This window comes from Heterocephalus glaber, unplaced genomic scaffold (genome assembly GCF_053883595.1).
Source record: "Heterocephalus glaber isolate CG9 unplaced genomic scaffold, H.glaber_assembly_v1.0 deba00001571, whole genome shotgun sequence".
Taxonomy (NCBI): domain Eukaryota; kingdom Metazoa; phylum Chordata; class Mammalia; order Rodentia; family Bathyergidae; genus Heterocephalus; species Heterocephalus glaber.
In genome coordinates, this window is record NW_028258356.1 from 8534711 (window position 1) to 8558475 (window position 23765).

Below are 23765 nucleotides of genomic sequence, written 5' to 3' on the forward strand. Positions count from 1 at the left end.
TATTTCCAAAAGAAAAATAAGAATAATATTTTCCCTATTTTTGAAGTCTCAAACATGTATACATGACATAATCTTATCCACATGGCTGTACATATGTAGCAGTGGTAGATGCTAAAAGATATGCGAACACTCTGTCTCTCTCTGAGGCAACAGAAAAGACTTTGGAGATTTTTCCTTGGACCATTGTTGAAGGGTGATTACTCATAGTGTTCCATGGATAGTTCAGTAACTAACCACGTGACACAATATGCAGAACTGTATGATCCCAGCCGGTATACTAGTGGGGAATAAATTTATTCTACTCTTAACCATTTAAGACCTCCTCCTTCCCCTCCCACACTGTATAAGAAAAAGTAATTTTCTGTAAAGTTAAGTGGACCCCAGGGCAGGAAAAACATCCCTAGAGCAATCTTTCTGCTCATACTTCATTTCTCTCCCAAGTCTGACTGTCAACAATAATATCTGTTATGAGCCTCTGGTGCTGACGTTTCCATCAGTCATCATCTTTCTCTGTCCCAGATGAAGCCTCAGGACAAGCATTGTAGTAGCACAGATTCTGAATTTAGTGCATCATTCAAGTTGGTTATGTAACTCAATGGTCTTGTAAAAGAAAGCTCCAGGCCTCTAAAATTATATATATTTACTATTCTCTTATTTTTTGGATGATTTAAAAATGTTCAGAGGAAGTAAGCCTGATCCCAGTAAGGATGTAAAAGCTGCTGGTTCATGACCCTAGCTTATACAGTGTTTGTACCATTATACTTTTTGCTAATATAGGCAACATTTTCATAAGAGTTGTGTTCATTTTAGCTACTTGAGGGGGTGGGGACATAGAGATTTCAAAAGTCTGGAAGCATTACTGGTGACCTAGAGTTTAAGTTTTATTGAGAATAGAAAAGAAAGTTATTATTTGGGTAAGAAGTGATTTTTACCAGGTTAGGTATAGCCAGGAAAGGTTGAAATGACTGTTAGTGTATTTTTTCTTGTTTTGTATATGTTTATATGTGGTCCATTTATATGTAGAAATGTCATAGTGGCTTTCAATTTTCTCTATTGGGAGAGGTTACCCAAGTCCCCATCCTTACTTGACAGCCTTATGTAGTAGGCATAACATAGAGAAGAAAGAAGTGGTACCTTTTATATGCTAATCTTGTAAAAACCAATATGACCACAAAGTCTTACCCCTTGGGAAATTTTTCCCCAGTTGAAAGAGTGTTTATGTTGCATTCTTATTCTACCTTATGAATATGGCTTGCCTGATTGTATTGATCCATTTTCAGGCAGTAGTTATCAGCAATTATGAATGTGGATTCTGGAGCAGACTTCTTGTGTTTAAATTCCAACTCTGCCACTTACTATGTGAGCCTGGGTAAATTTCTTAATCTGAGTCTCTGTGTCCCCATCTGTGACATAGTTTTTAAGAAGGAATTTTGTGATGCTTAAATGAGAGAATATATTACATAGGAGAGTTCCTAAGCTAAATATGCATTGCATTTTAACTGATGTAAGTATTGTTGCTATTGGTATTGTTGAAGTGAATGGAGAGGCTACAGTTATTTTTCTGTTTAGATTTATTTTGCCTTCCTAGTCTACTCCTCTCTTCTCTTCCTTCTCCCTACCTTGGGTTTCCCTATAGTCTGATGGTGAAAGTAATGACCAACTACCTAGGAGATAAGAATATATGAATTTCTTTTTAGAGAAGGGAGGTTCCATTCATCTCCAGAAAAGTTTAACTTTTAAAATAATGCAATATCAAGATTATTAATGAATTTTCATTCAAAAGTTCAAACTCTAAGTCAGAACTAGCTATAGTAGTAATACATTAGTTTAAAAAATGACAAAAACCTGACATTAAATTTATAGCTTCACTATTACAGTGCTATATACTCACACATTGTAACTACCTACTGAAATCCTCTTGTAATCCTAAAATTACAAGCTTTTGCTACAGGTGGGTGCTCAATAATTTTTCTTTTTTTTTGTGAAGTCATTGTAAGTTTGTTCAATGAGAAAATGCTATTTGGTTCAAGATGTGTTTTTGTTTTTTCTTTGTGAGTTCCATAGTCAGTGCTTCATAGTATAACTAATTTTCTTTACATACTGATCATATATCCTCATCTAAAAAAATAAATTACTCTATTGGGTTAGCATGCTGAAATTTAATTTTTTATTTTGACAAGTTTTGAATGAACACAAAAATAAAGGATGGTATAATGGATTCCAGTGGACCTGTCATTCAGCTTCAACAAACTAAGTCACCTCTTAAGATTCCTCCCAATTTTGTGTTTCTTTTTTCTCTGGTAATGGAAATTCTTATTTACTCTGATTTTGAGTATTTAGAATATCTTCTTTTAAAATAATATTGATCCTAATATCAATACAATTGATACTAAAATTGTATAGTTATTATGGCACTAAGCATTTATGGTGATTCAATAAAATATGTACAAAATAATACATGAAAACTATATTGGAACTGAACAAATATAATAAATCAGGGTTTTAAAATGTGGGATTAGTTTGATTCAATAAATATTAGTGCCTCCCTCAAAGAGTTTACGGGATGTCTTATTACTACCACATTATTATATGTAAGGATGGTTTCCAAGAAATTAAACTTTAATAATTTTAAAACTTGTAAGCATTAACATTTATTTCATTAGAAGCTTGTTTGAAGATTGTGATGGTCAATCTCCAAAGTGGTCTCCAGAGACTCTTGCCTGTTACCATTCATGTCTTTGGGAGGTTTCCTCCTTCATTACTGTATATATATTTGTGTGATCAATGAAATATGGTAAAAGTGATGATGTAAGACTTCTGAGACTGTCATAGAGGAAGTTACCACTTCTACCTTCCTCAGTTGGATCACTTACTCTCCAGAAAGCCAGCTACCATGTTGTGAGAATACTCAATCCATAGAGACTTATGTGGCAAGAAAGTGAGGGCTTTTGCTAACAATCAGCACGAATTTACTAGTCATAGGAAGGATTCACCTTGGAAGGAGAACTTTCCAGCCCTAGCAAAGTCATCAGATCGCTGTGGTCCTGGGTAACTCTTTGTAACCTTTTGAGAGCCCCCAAACCAAAACCATCCAAGCTACACCAGCCAAGCTTCTCCCAGTATTTTAACCAACAGAATTATGTGAGTTAATAAATGCTTATTATTTGAAAATGCTAAACATTTGATCAATTTCTTACATAGCAACAATTGATGACTAATAAATTCCCTTAGGTTTATGATTATAAATATTATCACTGTTTTATTGATAGGTAGAAAGGACAGTTCAAAGAGGTATCATTGACAGTGAATAAGGAGCATCCCTAGCCTTTTATACATTTACCTCTTGAGAATGGGTCTTATTTGTTGCTAAAGTATGCCTCAGCTCTAGTACTTCTTTTGGAGTTCATGTACAGCAAATTCAATAGTTTTTGAAATTTTGAAGGAAAGAGGGGCCAAGGGTGTTGAGAGCTAGGGCATATTCTCGCTGATACTTGGGGGCAAACTTTGAAACAGTATAGCTTACCTTCAGTTTACCCCAAAACCACTCTTCTCCCAAACACACATAAAGGCTTTTATGACTTGGGATTTTAATATCACAGAAGTTTTTCTTTTAGGTACTGAACTATGTAAGATAAAGTGTTCCAAATATCATATGGCCTAAACAAGGCCCTTACAACATGTTACCTATTATACCTACCCTTCAGGAATTAGCTGGGCGGGGTGGCACATCCTATAATTCCAGCACTCAGCAGACTGAGGCAAAAAGAATGTCATGAGTTCAAGGCCAGCCTGGGCTACATAGTGAGTGCAAGGCCAGTCTGAACTGCATACTGAGACGCTATCTCAAAAAAGAAACAAAAAAGCCAAAAAGACTTTATATTTCTCCTTTTGAGTGTAATGCTAGTGTAATTACTCTTCTTAAGCATGGTTCTGGATCATATGTGTCAAGCTGTTTTTTCTTATATTATAAGGCTAGTGAAATCTAAAATTGGATATTTTATTTTATTTTTTTCCCATTAAGTTTATTGGTACATTTTAGGTATAAAATACAGTTACATACATCATTGGGATCTTGTACCATTACACGAGTATCTTGGTTCTTATTTTTTTCCCCTTCCCCTGCCCTCCCTTCACCCCCTCCACCCTTCCCTATTTGCAAAGACTTTGTTTCCATTTTTTTCCTTTTCTCATATTTTTTCTTTTCCCTTCTTTCCTTTCCCCTGCCCCTCCCACTTCCCCTGCTCCTTTAGACTTTTTCTTCGTATTACATAATATCAATTATACACTTTTAAAATTACAATATCAAGATCTAGGAGACATTACCACAGATTTTACAGAATTTAAAAGGGTATAGAAAGCATGTCACAAAAATCTTCTTTGAAATAAATTTGACAACTTCTAAGAAGTACCTTGGAAGACAAATTAATGAAACTAACTCTGGAGGAAATATAAAATTAGAACAGCACCTATTAAAGAAAGTATATTCCTAGCTTGAAAACCTACCTATATGACAACAACAGACTCATACATTTTTTTATTTTTTGTATCTGGGATCGAACTTGGGTCCTTGCTCTTGTGCAGCAGGTGGTGAAACCACTGAGCTAAATCCCCAGACTCATATGCATTTTAACTGATAAATTATATCAAACATTTAAAGCAGAAAAAAGAAGGAACAGTTCTCCCTTCATTTTAGGAAATCAACATTGTGCTAATACTAAAACTGGATAAAGATAATAGAAGAAAAAAGTATGAACATAGAAATTTGTTTAACAAAACAAACTATTAGAAGTCAGATCTGGCAGTATGTAGAAAGTGGTTTTATTATAGGGATGGCAGTGTTGGTTCATCATTGAAAGATCCACCCCCAAAAGGCATCATTTTAATAGAGGAAAGGAAAAAGCCATATGATCCTGTCACTAGTTGGAGAAAAAATATTGGACTAAATTCTCCATCTGTTCATTGTAAAAGCTATCGGGAGAGTAGTAGTAGAACAGAACCTTCGCAAGAGATCAAAGACATGTACTTCATACTTCCAGCACAATGGCCTTATATGAATGGAGAAGATACAATGGTTTCTCCCTAAGGTGGGGAACAATGGCAGATATGCCTACCCTTCATCTGTCCATTAAACTTTGAAACATAGGCCCAAACCAAAATAGTCTGGCAATAAAATGACACAATTAGGATAGGATTGTCAAGGTAGAAGTAAAATCTTTATATGTAGATGAAATGATCATTTACAGAGAAAATACAAAGAAATCTCTAGAAGCCCCTAGAACTTGTACTTGAATTTAGCAGGATTAGAAAACACAAGGTATATATAAAAATTCAGGTCTATGTAAACTTGCTATAAATGAGGAATTGGATATTGAAATTTAAAAGTTATATAGCTGTACAAAGGACCTAGATAAATAGAAAAAAAGAAAAAAGAAAACAAAAACAGTGTTGGAAGACATTTGTTACCTAATTTTAAGACTTCCTCTAAAGCTACAGTAATCAAGGCAGTGTTAGTATAAGGAAAGACATACAGATCAATGAAATAAAACAGAGAATCTAGAAATAGAACCACACATATATGGTCCACTGAGTTTTGTCAGATTATTTAATATTAACATTTTATAGAACATAAACTGAATTCCAGAGCAGAGGAAAGGATAATGTTTTCAGCAAATGGCACTAGAATATAAAATATAAAATTAACCTCAACCATTTATTTCCATACATAAAAATAACTTGAAAGGATCTATGAACCTAAATATGAAAGACTAAAACTATAAAACTTTAAGAAGAAATTATAAGGGAAAATTTTTATGAATTTAGGGTAGACAAGAATTTCCTAGGATATAAAAAAACATGATGCATAAAAGAAAAAAAATTGATAAATGAGATTCCATCAAAATTTAGAACTTTAAATGACATCATTAAAATGAAAAGTAGTCCTTAAACAGACCATATTTATAATGCATATAACCTATGACCAGAATATATAAAGAACTCTTACAGCTCATTAATAGACAACCCAATTAAAGAGTAGACACAAAAAGATGATAAATAGCCAGTACAGCATAAGGAAAGGTGTGCAACTCTAGATTCAGAAAAATACTAATCAGTGCAATAACAAGATTGAATGATACATTCATTAGGGAGATGAAGTTAAAAGTTTTAAAACAACAAATGTCAGCTTAGGTGTGAACCAGTTAGAACTTTCTAATACTGCTAATGTGAATGCAAAATGATAAAACCATTTTGGAAAATAGTATAGAAATTTCTTGTATTACTGTTAAGAACCAACAGTCCTGTTCTTAAGTATTTACTTGAGAGGAATGAAAACACATGTTCACAATAGATATGTACATACAAGTTGTGTATCCCTTATCTGAAATTCTTGGGACCAGAGTGTTTCAGATTTTCATTTGAATCCACTTGATCTGCAAAGAGGGTAGCTACTCCTGCTTTTTTTTTTTCAGGTTCCTGTCACATGGAGTATTGTTTTCCACCCTTTAACTTTCAGTCTATGAGTTTCTTTTTGAATTAAATGTGTTTCTTGTATGCAGCATATTGTTGCATCTTGCTTCTTGACCCGTTCTGCCAGTCTATTTCTTTTGGTTGGTGACTTGAGACCATTAACATTGATGGTTATAACTGATACGTATTGACTTATCATTGTCATGACTTTTTCTTTTTGTTGGATTCTCCCCCTTTGCATTGAGTTTCTTGTTGTGCCCAATGGATCCATTCTGCTGGGCTTCCTGGGGCTGTGATCCTCATTGTCTTTTCCTAGGATATTGTCTAAAATTTTTTTGGAGTGCTGGTTTGGTATTCATGAAGTTCCTAAGATGCTTTTTGTCATGAAAATATCTTATTTCTCCATCAACTTTGAAAGACAGTTTTGCAGGGTACATCAATCTGGGTTGGAGGCTGTTTTCCTTTAGGGCTTGAAAGACATCACTCCAAGCTCTTCTTGCCTTGAGGGTTTGGATTGAGAAGTCTGCTGTGATTCTGATGGGGTTTCCTTTGTATGATATTTGTTTCTGTTCTCTAACTGCTTGTAGGACTTTGTTCTTCTGTTGGGTTTCTGGAATCTTAACAATTATATGTCTATGTGTAGATTTTTGATGAAGGCTAGCTGGAATCCTATATGCCTCACTTATCTGTATGTCAAGTTCTTTTCCCCTGCTTGGGAAGTTTTCTGCCATCACTTCTGTGAACAGTTTTTTTTTTTTATCTCATCTGCACTTTTTCCTGTTTCTTCATTGACTCCAATCAGTCTTATGTTATTCTTCTTTGCATTGTTTAGCAGCTGCTGGATTGATTTCTTGTGGTCCCTTACAAGTTTGAAGCAATTTTTCTTTTCCTGTTCACTAATTGCAATCTTATCTTCTATATCTGAAATTCTGTTCTCACATTGGCTCATTCTGCTGCGTAGACTTTCAATGGAGTTTTTAATCTCCTGGAAATCTGTTTGCATCTGTTTTATGGATTCCATTTATTTCCTATGTTGGTATTCTATCATGTTCCTCAGCTCCTCTCTAGATTTATTAATCATGTCTTGCACTATGAGCATAATCTCTGCTGTTATCTGAGAAATTATTTCTGATTTCATTTTATCCAGATCCTCTTTTGTTGCCAGTTCAGGGAGTCCAGGTGGTTGAGTATCAGAATGTTCCATCTTCTTTCCCTTTGGGGTTGCTGTAGGTGATCTGGAAGTCTGGTTTTGAGACTTGTTTATGTGTCTTCTCATTTCGATGAAGGGGGTGTGTGTGCTGCTGGCGCCCGTGTAGCTCACCTCCTGTGTGCTGGCAGCGGTGGTATGGCCTGGAAGCCTCTTCTTGTGCACTGGGAGTGGCTCACCTCCTGTGTTCTGGCTGGGATGGTAAGGCACCCCAGAAGCCTCCTCTAGTGCACTGGGAGTGGCCCTAAAATCAGATATTTTTGATAGAATAGATTCTACATAAATACAAGGTGTTGGTGCATTCTCACAGATATAAATGGTGTGGTTGAGAGTACCAAATCAATCCAAATAGAATATAACAAAAACGAAACAAAAAACCTAAAAAGAAAAACCCACCAAAACCCCTCATAAAAATTTAAAAACTGACAAAATCTCTTATGTATTTGAATGCTTAGAACTTTGGAGAACAGAAGAATTTTTGAGCTTTGAGATTAGTGGTAATATTTTCATAAATGAGTCATCAATTAATTTTTGATTTGATGCATGTGTTTTTGTTCATTTGATATTTGATTTGTTAGAGAGGGTAACTAATAGGATTCTTGCCCCTGAGGATTTTTTCAGACCCAAGACTATTTTGTTATGAAACAGTGATGGTGCTCAGTGACCTGCACCAATATCATGCTCTCTAGGAATTGAAATTGATTTTAGTCTTTTGTTTTGGTCTTTGACATACACATTTGCTCTTGGAACAAGCATCACCCGAGAGGACTCAGGAATACCAATAAACAGTCCTTCAGAAATTAGTTTTCAAGACATCACAAATTAGTTTCATCATATGCCTCAGGATAAAGTTAATGGAGTTGCTAGTTCTTCTTGATATTTTTATGTTTGACAACAGTGTGCAATGAGAACTACCTTTAGAATTGATAAACACAGGTCTGGTTTTTCTTTTCTTCATGAAATATGTAGAAATTAAACCATTTCTAGTTGCTGGTGAAATGAATCTATGGCAGATGTGTATAGGATTTGGGTGTGGTTTTCTTAGATGCTTTGTGATATGCGTGGTTTCATTTATTTATTCTTGGGTAATATGTCCCATCTTGTTGTGCTTGTTTTATGTACTTGGCATGTTTGACATTGCATTAATTTATTCCTTGAAGTAAATATATATATAAACAAGAATAAAATTTGTAGATATTGGTTGCCTTTTACACTGTGATGAGGATCACAATTACAGAGATGAGAAAAACATAGTCCTTGCTCTTGAGGAAGTTGGAATGTATTAATTTTTAATTTTAAAAAATTTAAGTTTATTTTCATAGTATTTAACTGCTTTATTTATAGTTAGACTTTACAATTTATAATGGTTAGGCTGTGTTCAGCATAAGACTGGATTGAATTATGTTACCGTAATTGAGAGTTACCCTGAATTCCACATTGTTAATGAATGCTAATGTTCTTTCAAAGGTCTCCTATATATGGCCTCAATAACCACAAAGGCCTTTCTGCTTATAGTAGATAAACTCTCAATGTCATAGAAAGTTATATTAGAAATTCTGCCATTACCTGTAGCTCTTGCCTTTTTTGTGATCTAGTATCTCTTCGGGGACATCCCCATACAGTCTATATCATATTTTGAAAATTTTTTTCTTTCCTAGTGAAAAAGCATCTCATAGATTTTTAAGTAAACTTGCTGATATTAGAACCTACTTACTATTTATGGTAAGGAAATACATGAAAATTCACAATAAATGGATATTGTAGACAGAATAAAGCCCCCTTCCAATGTTCACAATACAATCTTCAGAACTTGTGAATATCATCTTTCACTGCAACTTGGACTTTGTAGATGTGATTAAAGCTTAAGGCCCTTGACATGGGGACATCATTCTGGATTACAAGGCTGGGACCAGTCTGAGCACAGAGTCTTTCAAAGCAGAGATTCTTTCCCAGTTATGGTCAGAGGAAGAGATGAGATAATGGAGTTGGAGATGCTACCTTGCTGCCAGTGCAAGTGGGGAGCCCTAGAGGAATAACTGCAGGTGACCTCTAGAAACCAGACAAAAACATAGGAGCGGGTTCTCATCTGGACCCTCCAGAAAGGGAAGTAGTACTGCAAACACTTGTATTTTATCCAAAATAATGCAATTGTGTTATGAATGAAGTTTGTGATAATTATTACAGTAACAATAGAAAATGAATACTGTGGAATAAAGATTGTAGCTTTTATTTCAGTTTAAGTTATGAAAACCTTTAGATTTTCAGAGCTTTGGATTATGAATTATAATTGTGAATGGTAGGCTTAGAGAAGAAATCAGGAATCTTAATATTTTAACTGGGTGATATTATTGTATTTGAACTTTTAATTGTGGGAGGAGAAGTTCTCTGAGAGAAAGCCTTTGAGTTGTTAGCACCCTAAATTTTGAGCCTTTTATTGATGCTGTTGTCCTTTCCTTTGCCATTATGGATTTTACACTGGTCTTACACTGGTCTTATACTGTTCAGGTTAACTTGGTTCACCGTATGGCTTGGTTTACTAGAATCAAATTAATGAATTATGTGTATTAAAATTATTTGTACATATGTGTTATACACATATATGTGAAGGGACTCAAACTCTTCAGCAGTGTATTGGTCCTTGTTGATTGTATTTATTATCTAAGAGCTTCTTCCTGCCCCTCCTTCCTTCTTCTGGGATGGTTGTGATGGAGGAGAGGGAATACTGCAGGGTGATTTTCTGAATATGGCAACATTATTGGATCTCTCGCTGCCAGAAAAGTTCCTCCTGTGCTCCAGATTTCTACAGTGTGTTTGGCTCTAAGGGAAGTGGGAATTGGAATGAACACCTCGCCACAGAGAAGACGGCTACCCTTGGGCTCAACCATGTACCTCACTGCTCACCGCGTAATTACATTAATTACATTAATTACATACATCATGTTCTGCTCCTTTCTGTGGCAGAATCCAGGACAAAGCCTACATAAGAAAATTTGTGGAGAAAATATCCTGTAAAGTGTAGGGCACATTTTAGCATACAAGGCGGCAGTCACACTGAAAATGTAGGATCTTCTTCCTGGTGAATGCTGTACCATCGTGTAGTATATCCCATTATTGAGAAGTGGTTGTAATATCTGTTCCAAGTTTAAAAGGTGTGTTTTCAATGAAATAGTTTAGAATGATGATATCTCTGATTATCTCAAATTAAAATGGTAACCCTACTTTGCATCATCCTTGATCTGTGGCTATTCTTCAGGAATATCAATTGTTGTATTGATTTTTTTCAATAATCAAGTGTTGGAAGAATGAGTATTACTATGCCTGGGAAATGCACACTTATATTACTGTTTTTCTTTCCTTTCTAGAAAATTGGTAGGCTTTGAGCTATAGTTTATAATCAAATGTGTGAATCCTTTTTTTCCCCTATCAATAAAAATATTCATCTTCTCTTTGCCCTGATACCCATGGCTTTAGTTTTTTTGGCCTTGACATAATGTTTCTTCTTTAATATTTTCAGTTAATTATACATTTGAAATCTTTTTTTAGCTTTTGACAAAAGTGACTGTAATTCAAATGCAATTTGACAACTTGCTCTAGACAAGCAACTGTTATGAGACCTTGTATTTATGTAATCAATAACAAGATGGACATTTATCTATGCTTTGAAGTAGTTTTATTTAGGTCATGGGCCCAATTGAAGCATATAGAATAGTAGGAACTCTGGAGAGGAATTTTCCCCACATGAAATGTATCCTGGAATTGCTACTGTTTGCAATCATGAATTTGTTTAAACACTTATTAGTTCACTGAATTTTAGTAGAAGTATTTATTTAAAATAGTTGCAAAGATATAAATCTTCTCCATAAGATGTTTGTGTTTAGCAGGTGAAATAACACTTGTATGAAGGTGGCAAGTTCTGAAGACAAGTATGAATATTTGTGGAGAGGATCAGATAAAATCTTCTAGATGGGCAAAATGCATAATGCTTAATGAGGAAGTGGCATTTCAACATGCAAAGGTTGAAGGAAGTATGTTCTAATTGGGAAGGCGGGTGGTAAACTAGTCAAGAAAAATTCAGTCTGTTCCATGGCATGTTGGCCTTTAGGATTTGGCCCTCCTACTCTTGGATCTAGCTATCCTCTTTGTGCTTTCAAGCTATATTGAGCTATAGATAGTATCCTACAATTATCAAGCTCTTTCTACTTTGGGCTTTTGGTATGGAACTGTAGTTTCTGGACAATGAGATTTCCATGTTGAGTTTTTGTTTTTGTAAAGCACAGTATAAGACAAAAGAAATGATTTTGATAATCACATCTTCATAGCATTCCATAGTGGACCACAAAGTCCTAGAGTTTCAGACTTTTTATTTAGGGGTTGCTTGTTGTTTGACTATACTCAGGCCATTTACCCATTCATTCTTTAACTTATTCTTGAAGCACATCTACTCTCTTCAGTACTGAAAAATACAGAGGAAAGACAAAAAAGTTACTCTTAAACCCACTGTTGGTGAGGGACTTTAAAAAACATTTTTATTATAAAACTTTCATCATTGTACTAAATGCATGAAGAAAGTAATGGGAAAAGAGAGGTGGGTGTAAATCTGCCTGCTGGAAAGGCATTGGGGAAGAATGCCCAGAGAGATGTTGAACTGAGTCACGAAAGATGAGTGGGAACCTACCAGATGGCCACAGTAGAGGGGGATGTTTCAGGATGCAAGTCTGCAAGGGTACAAAAACAGAAGGGAACATGAAAAGTTTGAGAACTGTTAGTACTCAGGAATAAAATTATGTGTATAATACAGGTTCAGCCTGATATAGCTGGAAAGGTAGACAGCCTATCAAATTTATAAATTCTAGTTCAAGGACTTTTATTCTGGAGGTAACAATGATCACTGAAGAATATTAAACAGGAATGGCATATATAGTTCCCTTTGAGAGAAAGATCAGGACTCTAATATTGAAATATAAGATTGTTCACTGCAGAAGCAATACCATTCATCAGCTAACAGCTGAGTATTCTTAATACAACACGTTTTATAAGCAGTGTGAGTGTGGTCAAAGTAGCTTATCCATATCTCAGTTTCTCCATCTGCAAAGTGGGAGTGATAGTAGTAGCAGCAGTCTCAGAATTGGTGTGAGAATTAGTTTGGCTATTGTTGCTAAAGAACCACCCACTAGAACAAGTACAAAGTAATTGTGTGTATCTACTATACATTTTATTTTCATGAAGGACTGCAACTGTGTGGGCAACAAGAAAATATAGGAATTTAAAAGGTACTTAAAAGTCATTTGAAATGTGTGTTATCTTTACCTCATGACGTAGACCAAAACCATAAGTTGAACTGGACACATTTATTAAAATCTGAGGTTGTCTTATTTAATTGGGTCAATATTGGCAAAGTTAGAGTTATCCCAAGGTAATCTACCAAAACAAGGAATGCTTAATAGTGAAAGAATTTCATTGCTGTGACTGAGTCCAAAGAAATGTGAACTGAAGTCTGGGGCATCCCATGAAAAAAGGTTTGCCACAAGCTCTGTGGGCCATTAAGGCTGAATAATTATTGGTAAGATGTGAATAACCATAAAACTGTATGTTTGAATAGCCACTTAAAAATCCCTCACATAGTATGCTTAGATAGTAATCACTTAAATTTGTATCTAATAAAGAAAATTTTCAGAAAAGGAGGCATAGATTGAGTGCTTCAACTTGTAAAAATATAATAGTGAACCAGTGTATGTCACAAAACTGCCATGCATGCTCTAAAAATATGACAAACCTTATATACCAAGATATATTTATATTTATAATCTCACAGTATATTTGTTATGAAAAATCAATAGTGACATAAGATGGAAAGATAGACTGATACTTCATAGCATATCTATGATTTGTTACTTATTAGTAGCTTCTTTGCAACTTCAAAGTTCTGAATCATCTCCCTATTTAGCAAACTTTTAAGGTAATAATCATGATAATTTTTTGGTAGGAGAGTGGTTTTATTTCACTGACTTTCCAATTAATACTTAAACATTCTATTTTGTCAGATAAATCCAAGAGGTGGGACTTCTAAATGTTTGTGGCTTTTCATATCTTTCAAATGTAATATAAAGAACTAAGAATTTGACCCTATTTGCCGAGCAATCACTTGAAGATTGAATGATGAATGATTGTTCTCTTCCAGTCATGTGAATCATTAGTACCAAAGGAAGGCACTGTCCAGGGAAGTTTTTAATGATGAGTTGGTGCTGTTAATGAAAAAGAAGTGGGTGGTAAATTATATATCTAAGCCCTTGAAAATTAACCTCTAACATATGTTATTAGTTTCATTTTTGACTAGAGTGACTGTTTAATTTTTTGATAAAGCAGTGTATTGCCCTCTAAAAGATATTTAAATTAGAAAAATGCTTCTTTTGTATTGCTTTCCCAAAAGGAGCAATTTACCAGGGGACATGTTGTGCTTGGTTTTCATAGTTGCATTCTCCCCTTAGAGCTTTTGTTAGGAACCTGCGTGGACTTCTTTGAAGACTGGCACATATTGAATTGGATCTAAGGATTAAATGAATCCACGAATTAGAAAGATGACCTTGTAGACAGGAAAAGATCTCATTTTATGTCTTCCTTGTTAGCAGTATAATAGCATGTGTGTTGTATGGCTGATGTTCAGACCTTTATTATTTTATTTTTGCTTGGCTTATAGTGAAAGAAGAGATTGAAACTCAGCATCGAGTAGCAGACAATACATTGGCTGTGTTCTAATTGCAAGAAGCGTAATGCTACATTTTATTTCTTTCTTTCATGCCCAGAAAATAAATAATCCCACTTACATTTCAGCATCCAAGCATGCTTGCATCATTATTTGGGCATGATAGGAAAACCATGTGAGCAAATGGTTTTGTGGTCGGAATCACAGTTATGCAGTTTTAAAAATTTTCTTATGTGTGTGGCTAAGTAGTATACAGCCTTGTCTTTTGCTCAGGTAGGCTTTGTTGGGCTGAGAGAATAAAATAGAGGGGGAGGGATGTGTGACAGAATATAACTGCCAGTTTCTATCTCTGAGAGAATCATAGTCCGTCATTACATGTTAGAGGCTTTGAATCTTCAAAATGATCGAGTCAGATGGTAAAGTTTTAACTGTTTAGTGCTAATTGCTTAGCTGTATGTATAAAGAGGCACAATTGTATGCTATTCTAGCCAACTGTCTTTTTAAAAAAGTTAATCTGACTTTTAAGCTAGATTCATTCACTGCCTGCTCATTTTTTTTCCGCACAAAGGTCTGCTTAAACTAAATTGCCATGACAGCAAGATGTGACAATGGCGAGGTAAATTAAAATAGCCTATGGCCAGGGTCAGAATATCTCTAATAGGTAATAGAAGAATCCCTAGGACTTGGTGAATGAAAGTGCTCAAATTCTATTTTGGACTCTAGCTAAAAATGGTCTAAAATGGTAGCATTTAAAGTACATGTGGTATAATAAATCATTTGTCTTTTTACAACTTGGTTTAGGGAAAATCTGTAGTAGGACTAAGAAAGAATAGTGCACCTATGGCAATTTAATGTTAATAAGAAATAACTTATTTGGTGTTTGTTGCACCCTATTGTTCTTTTGATATTTTCCACAATCATTTAGCATTTAATAGTTTCAAGTTTGGAAGATATGTAATGTGTGTGTTTGTCACCCATTTGCAGGTAACTACACTGGGGCTTGGAGTAAAGAACAATGTTTTAGTTGAATTTACAAAAGTGATTAGTGATAAAATGGAATTAGAACCCAGAATGACTAATTTCTAGACTTTTGAATTAACATTTATGACTAAGAAGGGCATAGTGTAGTTGATTTAGAAGGACATGTAAGGATTCTATTACTCTTTACTCCCAGGTATTTTCAATTATTATAGGACTTTAGTTATATCTCTACAACACTGGGGGGAGCTATACATATTTTATGGTCCATAACAATCTACTTGTTTTGTAAGGGAGGCATGAAAGGAAGGAAAACACTTCTTTCCCACTGTGTTTTGGGGTTGTTATATCTCATCTTTGAAATTGGTTTCTGCACAGTCAATAATGATGGTGAATTATAGTTATATGTCGCGTTATGTTCTATACATCATAAATGGATCATGATAATTTGTTTTTCATACTCATACTCACTGCAAATGAGCATTGTGGATAATTTACTCATTTTTCTCAGAAGAGTATGATTTAAAGTGTTATCATTTTTTTATTCTCAAAATAGACTAATAAAACTTGCCTCTGGAATGAATAAATTCATCATTACAGATGTTAAAATTGTATAAATAGGAATGTTTATTCTCTCCTTGAGTAAAGATACATTATTCCAAACAAACATTTTCAATCAGAGGGTTTGAATGTATCCTTCAATCACCTCAAGATCACTTTGTATAGCTAGGGTTCAATCAAATATCACTTTGAATGAACTAATTACATAAAGCACATTGTATTTTCCTGCCAAACAGCTAGGGAGGAATAATTCTGTAAGTGTACATTTCTGAATGATTCCTCTCCCCCAGCAAAATAGTTGTTTGAGGAAACTGTGCTAACAAGGTTAAGTTGTATATGCTTTGGCCTGTTTCTAGATTTGATCCTACTCTTCAGTTGGAAATCATGACTGCATGGGGCACATGCTTGTTGGTTTTGTCTTAAATGTTGAAATAGTTTCTCATTGCCGTACTTTAGGAAGAATATGGGAACATTTGAATGTGTTTAGGCAAGAAAATTAATTCGACATTACCTCTCTTTGTCCCTGCCAATAAATTCACAAATCTCCATATTTCTCTTACTCTATTTGCCTTGTTTTCTCCATCTTCTAGTTATCTTGAAGCTTAGAAAAAGCCAGAATATCCTCTTGCACATCATCAGTGACACCATGAGTAAGCTATAAGGACAATTTCCTGGCTTTCTTTACTATGCCTCTTCTTTAACACAATATACTTGTATTTGCCTTTAGATATTTCTGAAAGATCTTTATGTAATCCTGTGAAGTTAGTAGTATATAGTCATCTGATTGAAACCCAGGAAGATGAAGAGATTTCCACAGCAGGTCAGGGTTAGAACAGAGAATGGAATGTAGCTCTTTTTCCTTAAATCTTTGGATTTAAACTAGGAAATTCAGAAATAATGCAGTAGTGCAGTCTCAGTTACAACAGGAAGTCATATCTGAGTGAGGCATCTATTACACTGAACACATACAATAAATTTTTTTTTTAAGCTGCAAGGGTTAAGAAAATAACAGACTGGTCCAAGCCGGGGAAAATTGGAATATATGATACAGCTTTTCCCATCACATTTTCATTGTTATTGCCTACTTCTACTTATTTTATTTTTCTTTTGCCAATTATAGGGTTTCATCTGATGATTAGGAAAATAGTAGAGGCTGACAAGATTTTCTCATGTTGACAACTTATATTGCTGGGAACCTTAGAGTATACCATATTGGAAGGATACTGGTAAAGGGCCTGGTATAATACTTGTTCTTTTCTCTCTGCATCTGGATTTTCTAGACAGGCCCTATAGATTGTAGGGCAGCATGGTATGTTGAGATGATGTGGCTGGATCATATGTGGGTAATGCCTGATAGTCTAATCTTGAATGAGTTTCTTGAATGAGAAGTCTATCTTTCCACTCACTGGCAGAAAGCTTTGTTTGGATGTTAATGGCCCAAATAGAATTTATCCCTAAGGATCGGGGGCAATGGCAGAGCTTCTTAGTGAATGAAGCACTGTTGAGGTCACATTCTGAAAGGCAACAATGCTGGCTTCCATGACAGGTTAGTGGTGTCAGCCATAGAGTTGTCTTGGAACACCCGTAATAGTAACAACTGTAATATCAACTCACTGTCTTCCTAAAAATGGAGTATGACTGTAAATGCATATACTCAGATTCATATAGTTGTTTTTGGAAACAAGCAGGAACTTGCTCTGAAATACCACACTTCATACTAAAATGATGGCTGACTTTGTACTCAATAATTTTTTGTATTATTTTATTGCTCCAAAATAAATTGGAAATATAGAAATAGGGACCCTATTTATACCCTGAAATTCTTGTGTTCTCTACTTTGGTGTTGTAGTCAGGGTTTTGGCCATGGAATACATTTAATACAGGACATATTGCTTAGAGAATTATTTTATGATATTTACCCAAAAAGTCAAATACAGAGTAGTGCAAGAGATTAACAGCAGATTAGAGACCCAAAGAATCCAGCCAAGGGCCTGGATCCCAGCAGTGTCCTGCATAAGTCCAGCTAAAGGCCTAGAGTCCAAGGCAATGTCCCCTGCGAGTCCAGCCAGTGGCCTAGAGCCCACAGCAATGTCTCATGTTTGTCTGTACTGAGGGTCTGCACCTGCAAGATCCAAAGGCCAGTGGTGGAAGCCAGAAAACCTACACCAGTGAGATGAAGGATTTGTGCCACCAAGCTGAGGGGTTCACCCTGGAGCCAGGAAGTGATGCTCATGGTGAAGATCAGAGCTCCCTTGAGGAGAACAGCAGCCATTCCCAGTGACAGAGAAGCCAGGAGCTCCTCCTCCTACGAGAAGAGCCAAGTTCAAATCACGAACACCAACCCAACTGCAGCAAGCTTCTCCTAGAAAATCAACAGCCTGACGATCTTCCTCTCTAGTTCTCTTTTAATAGCTATTGGAAACAATCCTCATTACAAGTTGGGCATTACAAGTTGACCATTAGTTAATCTACCACATTTGGATAATTTCCAGAGTTGTACTCCTCAGATTGAGAATCATAAGTCTACTGAAGAAAAAATCCTAAAAGTGTAGCTTTTCAAAAGATTGTACAAACAACCTCTGTATTGTTTGGCTACTATCTAAGGAAAAAAAATCTGTGTGATATAAATCAGGAAAAATATCCAGTGACAATTTGTTTTTCTCCTAGCCTGCTATTAGGTTTTAGAGAAAGTCTTCTGCCTGCTGGGGAAACAAAAACCAAAATAAGAGAAATGTTCTCTGACTAAAGTACAGTGGACCCTTGAGTTAGGACCAGCCAGACATAAAAACAACTTGGGTTATGAGCAGAATTTCAGTTTTAACTTATGAACGAAGTCTTGAGTTATGATCCAAATGCTCACTGCTTGTGCTTCCAGATGGTTTCAGATACAGATTTAACCTTAAAAGAGTTCCAGAAGGAACATTACAACAACCTTTCCCATGTGGGGTTAATTGAGAAATCTTGGGCCAATGTTTCTCTAAGGACACTGAGATCTGCCTATATACAGGGCAGAGACTTTGAGGCTGTATAGAGTAGCCTGAGCTTTCAGCAGACTAACTGGAGTTGCAACCAGCTCTGACAAATGAATTGAGTTCGTAAGTCAAGGGTCTACTGTACTAGAGTAGGAAACACCTTGGGAAACCCTAGTACTGGCTGAAATGCATATGAACATGGAATCTAAGCAGATTTATAGCCTCTCTACCTTGAATAACTACATAATTTATTAATTCTTCGTGCATATACTATTCAAACTAGCAATGGTTCATCAAATATAAACCCAGACTTCCTTGGGTAAACTGATCATCTGATCTTCAGTTCTCTGTGTTTGTTGGTGAAAGAAGATGATTAGATTAGATGTCTTCATACAGTCCTTCTTCACAAGATCAAAATATTAAAAAAGAAAAGAAAAGTTCAGTTTGAATCATGGATAGGGGTCACATTTCTAGTTCCCACCCTTGCAGACATCCCAACTGTGGATGCTGAAGAATCCCTGGTGTACAGTTGGAAAATTCTGATATTCTATGCATGTATTCCACCCATAATTTGTTCTGGGCTGGAATCTTGTGCCACATCTCTATGCCCAGAAAATGTTAGGTAAATGCAAATACTGTTAGGCAAATGAAAATCCTACCAGGAAAGAAAAAAAGAAGATGCAATCTAATCTGAAGTAACAGGATATTCTTTCTGGGTTGTCATTTCTTGTGCCTTTCTCTTTATAAGTCATATTTTGTCTCGTCATGTAGAAGATGAGCTTGGGGTGCACTTTATTTGTGCTATACTTTTTTGCTGACTCGTGAAAAAGGCCTGTACATGGAGAGTGTAATGTTAGGGCCTTTATTACAAGTACCAAATCTTCTGTGTGCAGAGATTGGGATGGGTTTCTCCCTGACCTTCCACCATCACCAAGGTGAACATGGAACTCACTGTACCAGTAAGGCTGATTTCAGGAAGGCATATCAAGGTACACAAAGTGGCAGCCCTGATTTGCCTATGAATTTCCCCCTTATGAAGAATCAGTTGATTTTTGTAATCTGTCTCCTTGTTTCTCTGCTGTGTTCATTCCCCCTCCTGATCTATTTATCACATGTGTCCCATCCATTTTCCTGCACATGATCTGGGAGTGTTGCTCCTAACATCACCCGAACGACTGTGCTTTGTATTTCTCTCAACTAAGGCAGCCTCTCCTCTGCACAGGAAGCATGCTGGCAGCAGGGAGCCAAGGCCCCTGCAGGAAGAGTGGAGTGAATTCAGCATGCCCTTTCCATGTCACTGATGCAGTAGGAGTCATGTTGTAAGAGCAATCCTAATGCTCCATCCACAGTGGACGTTAGCTGGAAGGAGAAGGAGAAAACCCTTTTTTATGATCCCTTCTGTGTTGGTACATTTATCATTATTGGCTGGGACAGGCACTTGAATTTTTGTGTTTCAGTCCTTAGCAGAATCATCAGGAATCTCCTTATCATGGATAATATCAGATTTCTATTGTAGGCTCAGTGGTCTTAGACCTGACCTGAGGCAAGTAGTCAGGCTTTTTATTTCTTTTCAAAATATTATGTGTTTTTTTCCCCCTAGTTTGAGTTACAAGTCAGCCTTGGGCTAATGACATTCCTGTCTAGGTTGGCTCATTTTCAGAATTCAAGTGCTTCTTGCTTGATTATACCTCCCTTTCTGGTTCGTTTATTTATCTGGACGATTTCAGGTGTGATTATCTGAGAATGAATGGTTAGCGGATGGTATCTGTCTATAGCTGTTTGATACACAGTAGGAGGCATACAGGTGCTGCAGGTGACAGATATTGGCTACAGTGGGTGATTAGATGACTATGGTTATTCAGGGAGGCCTCTAGTCTCCCTTAGTCTCTGCCACTCCACAGGTATAAGTTGCCAGCCAATCATTAACTCAGGGCCTACCGTGTGCCATGTGTGATTCCACACTTTCCTATTTAATATAGCAATTAGGTAGTACATTAGTAGCCTATAGTTGCTGTAACAAATTAGTACTGATGTGGTAGCTTAAACGACAGAGATTTTTAATAGTATATACTTCTAGAGGTCAGAGGTGCTAAAATCAAGGTATCTGCTAGGCTGATTTATTCTGGAGGCCTTAGAAGAGATAATCTGTTTCTTTTTTATTCCAATTTCTGGAGGCCATTCACATTCCTTGGCACATGGTTCCTCCTTCCATCTTCCAAACAAGCTCACCATTTTAGATATCTCTTTCTCTGACCTCTGCATTTATTGCTACAGGCACTTTTCTGGGTCTTTATAAGTAGCTTTGTGATTCTACTGAATCCACCTTGATAATCCAAAATAAGCACACTATCTGGAGATATTTAACCACTTGTGCAAAGTCTCTTTTGACATGTAAGGTCACACAGGTTCCAGAAATTAGGGTGTGGATATCTTTAAATGTTCACTATTTTGTCTACCCTAAGTAGTAGTGCCTACTGACGTCAGAATGACAGTAGCCGACTTGTATTAAGTTCTTACCATGTTGCACATAGGACTATGTGAACTTCTCAACAGAAAGGAGTAGATAGTTTTATCCTTATTTTACAGTTGAAAGGACTAAGGCTTGAAAGATGTTAAGTAACTTGCTTAAAACCCTACAGCTAGTCAGCTGTAGAAAAAAAGATGAAAATCCAAGTTCTTTGATGTCTAGTTCATCCTTGTCACCACTACACAATCCCACAATGATCACCTCTGTAGTACGGAGAGGCTTCCTCAAAAAGACCACTTTCAGGTAGTCAGTAAGGGAGGGGTCAGTATTCAAATTGAATCTGCTGGCCTCCAAATCCTTAGTCTTCAACAGTGTTCTGCATGTGCTGATGGTAGCAGATGCCTGTTCTACCTGTGATTTTGCACCTAGCAGTGCTGTCTGTGACCTTGGCTTTGTTTTCTTTGCCTTTATGGATAATGCTTATTTACTGTTGAAGTAAGCTGCAGGAGGCTGGCACTCTGGTCATGATGTCATAGGCTTGGGGGCTGAGGTCTCTGGCCCCGGTAATGGAGCTGATCTGGCTGTGGCGGCTGCTGTGTCCTGCTCTAGTGGAGTTTATTCTTGGGTGGCTTAGGCTACTTGGAAGTGGCTACCAGCTGGCTCATTTGGAGTAGAGGCCCCAACTTGCATTGAATTTTAAACACAGTCCCTGGGATGGAAAGCTAATGTTTTATGGAACCAACTACAATTTAGTTACCATAACAACTTGGTAATACTCATTCTGTCTTGGCTTACTGCCTCTGAGTGTGATGTACAGCAGTCATTCTGGCTGGCTGAAATGGGCTCTCACCTTATTCTTGTCAGGCATGTTGATAAATAGCTCTGTTTCATGACACACATTTCAAAGTCATCACTTTTTTTTTATGCTGCTGACCTTCCTTTAAGCTGTAGGTTGTACAAAGAGAAGCTGCTGAGTAACATTGTCATTGTGCTGTCTTTTTTTTGTTCTTGAGAGATTTTATCATAAAATTGTATGTCTGCATGTATGTGTGTGGGGGGGTGAAGAAGGAAATATATAGATGATTTAATCCATATTCTTAAAGCAGAATATCATAGTAGCACAATAGTGTATTTCAGTTATCTATTAAAAAAAGAGAAAAAAAGAAAAAAACCTTGACATAATTTAATTTAATCTTTTTCATTATGCGGTGAAATTGATATACACTGAAAGGTGTTGGTAATACAATGGAAGAGGAGATTCCTTTCATTCAAGTATTTGTCTTGTATTCATTAAAGCATAACATATGATGTTTCATTGACGCTAGGTAACTGCTGTAGATGTAAAGTTTTATGTATAGGAAATCATGCAGTCAGCTGATGAGAATTTGAGGGAAATCCTAGTTCTGGATTTTGTTTTACATTCTCCAAGCAGAAGAGTGCTATTTTCTGTTTCAGGAGGGGTTGATAGGAATTGTTTGGGGAGAAAAGCTAAGGCAGGTTTGTGATGCCTTGCATTCTTTATTCCTCTTTGTAAGGCACAGATCTATATTCACATTCTAAGACTCTGAAGAGACCAGTAGAGAAAGGAACTTAGCTGCTTCTCTCTGCTTTGGATCATGGAGCCTCCTATCCTGGTGAGTGCCTGCATATATCTCATAGGACATGGTTTGGGAAATAGTGCTTTAGAGTGAGTGTAACAAAGAGGAAACCAAAGTCAGGACTTCATTTTCTATCCCTAGCCCTCCCTACAGTGATTCAGCTATAGGACAGATTCAATGTTTATTCTTTCCCGGGAGTTGATGCATTGTCTCCACTTTCCTCCCCAAATGTTAAAATAAAGGGCCCTTTCTTGTGATAGGTGCCCTCCAAGAGTCCATCTAGGTATGGATTGAGCAATTTGTACAACATTCTATTCAGTATTTCCTCTAAATATGTGTCTGTAATGCTGTATCTTCCTTGGAGAATTCTGAAGAAAAGGAATTACCAATGTTTTTATGGGATGCCTAGAATTTGGTCTCCCAGGAGACAAACAGACACTACAATATATATTTTTAAATTCCAATTATTTCATTTAAAAGTATGGAAAATTTATTTGCAATAGTAAAGAAAGTCTAAGATTTTTGTGTACATTGGAGAGAATCTTAGAATAAGCTGGTTATTGCTTCCTTAAAGATGAAAAAACTCACATGTAAAGGAGTTAGTTTTCCAGTGTCACCAAGTGAGAGAGAAATCTAGCTGTAGAAACTAACTCCAGACACCCTAAGAATGCATTTCGTTGTTTCATTATCGCTAATCCTAAAAAATTTAAGTGAGCTACATATTTAGGAAAGAGTTATTAAACCCTTCTTGATGCCCCCCTGCCCTGTCTAAGAAGCAAGATGGAACTTCTATGTCTTTCTTATTGTTGGGTCTCTC

General features: G+C 36.2%; 1 protein-coding gene across 3 annotated transcripts in view; it reads left to right on the forward strand.

Annotated features, from left to right (window-relative positions):
* Nucleotides 1–23765, forward strand: part of Nav3 (neuron navigator 3) — an 813909-nt gene that overhangs the window by 3417 nt on the left and 786727 nt on the right. Inside the window, exon 1 of one of the 3 annotated variants that reach the window (XM_087192477.1) lies at nucleotides 1–22984. The exons of the other annotated variants lie outside the window; for them this stretch is intronic. The gene's annotated coding sequence lies outside the window, so the exon portion shown is untranslated. The remainder of the gene's footprint in view (nucleotides 22985–23765) is intronic. 3 annotated transcript variants of the gene reach the window in all.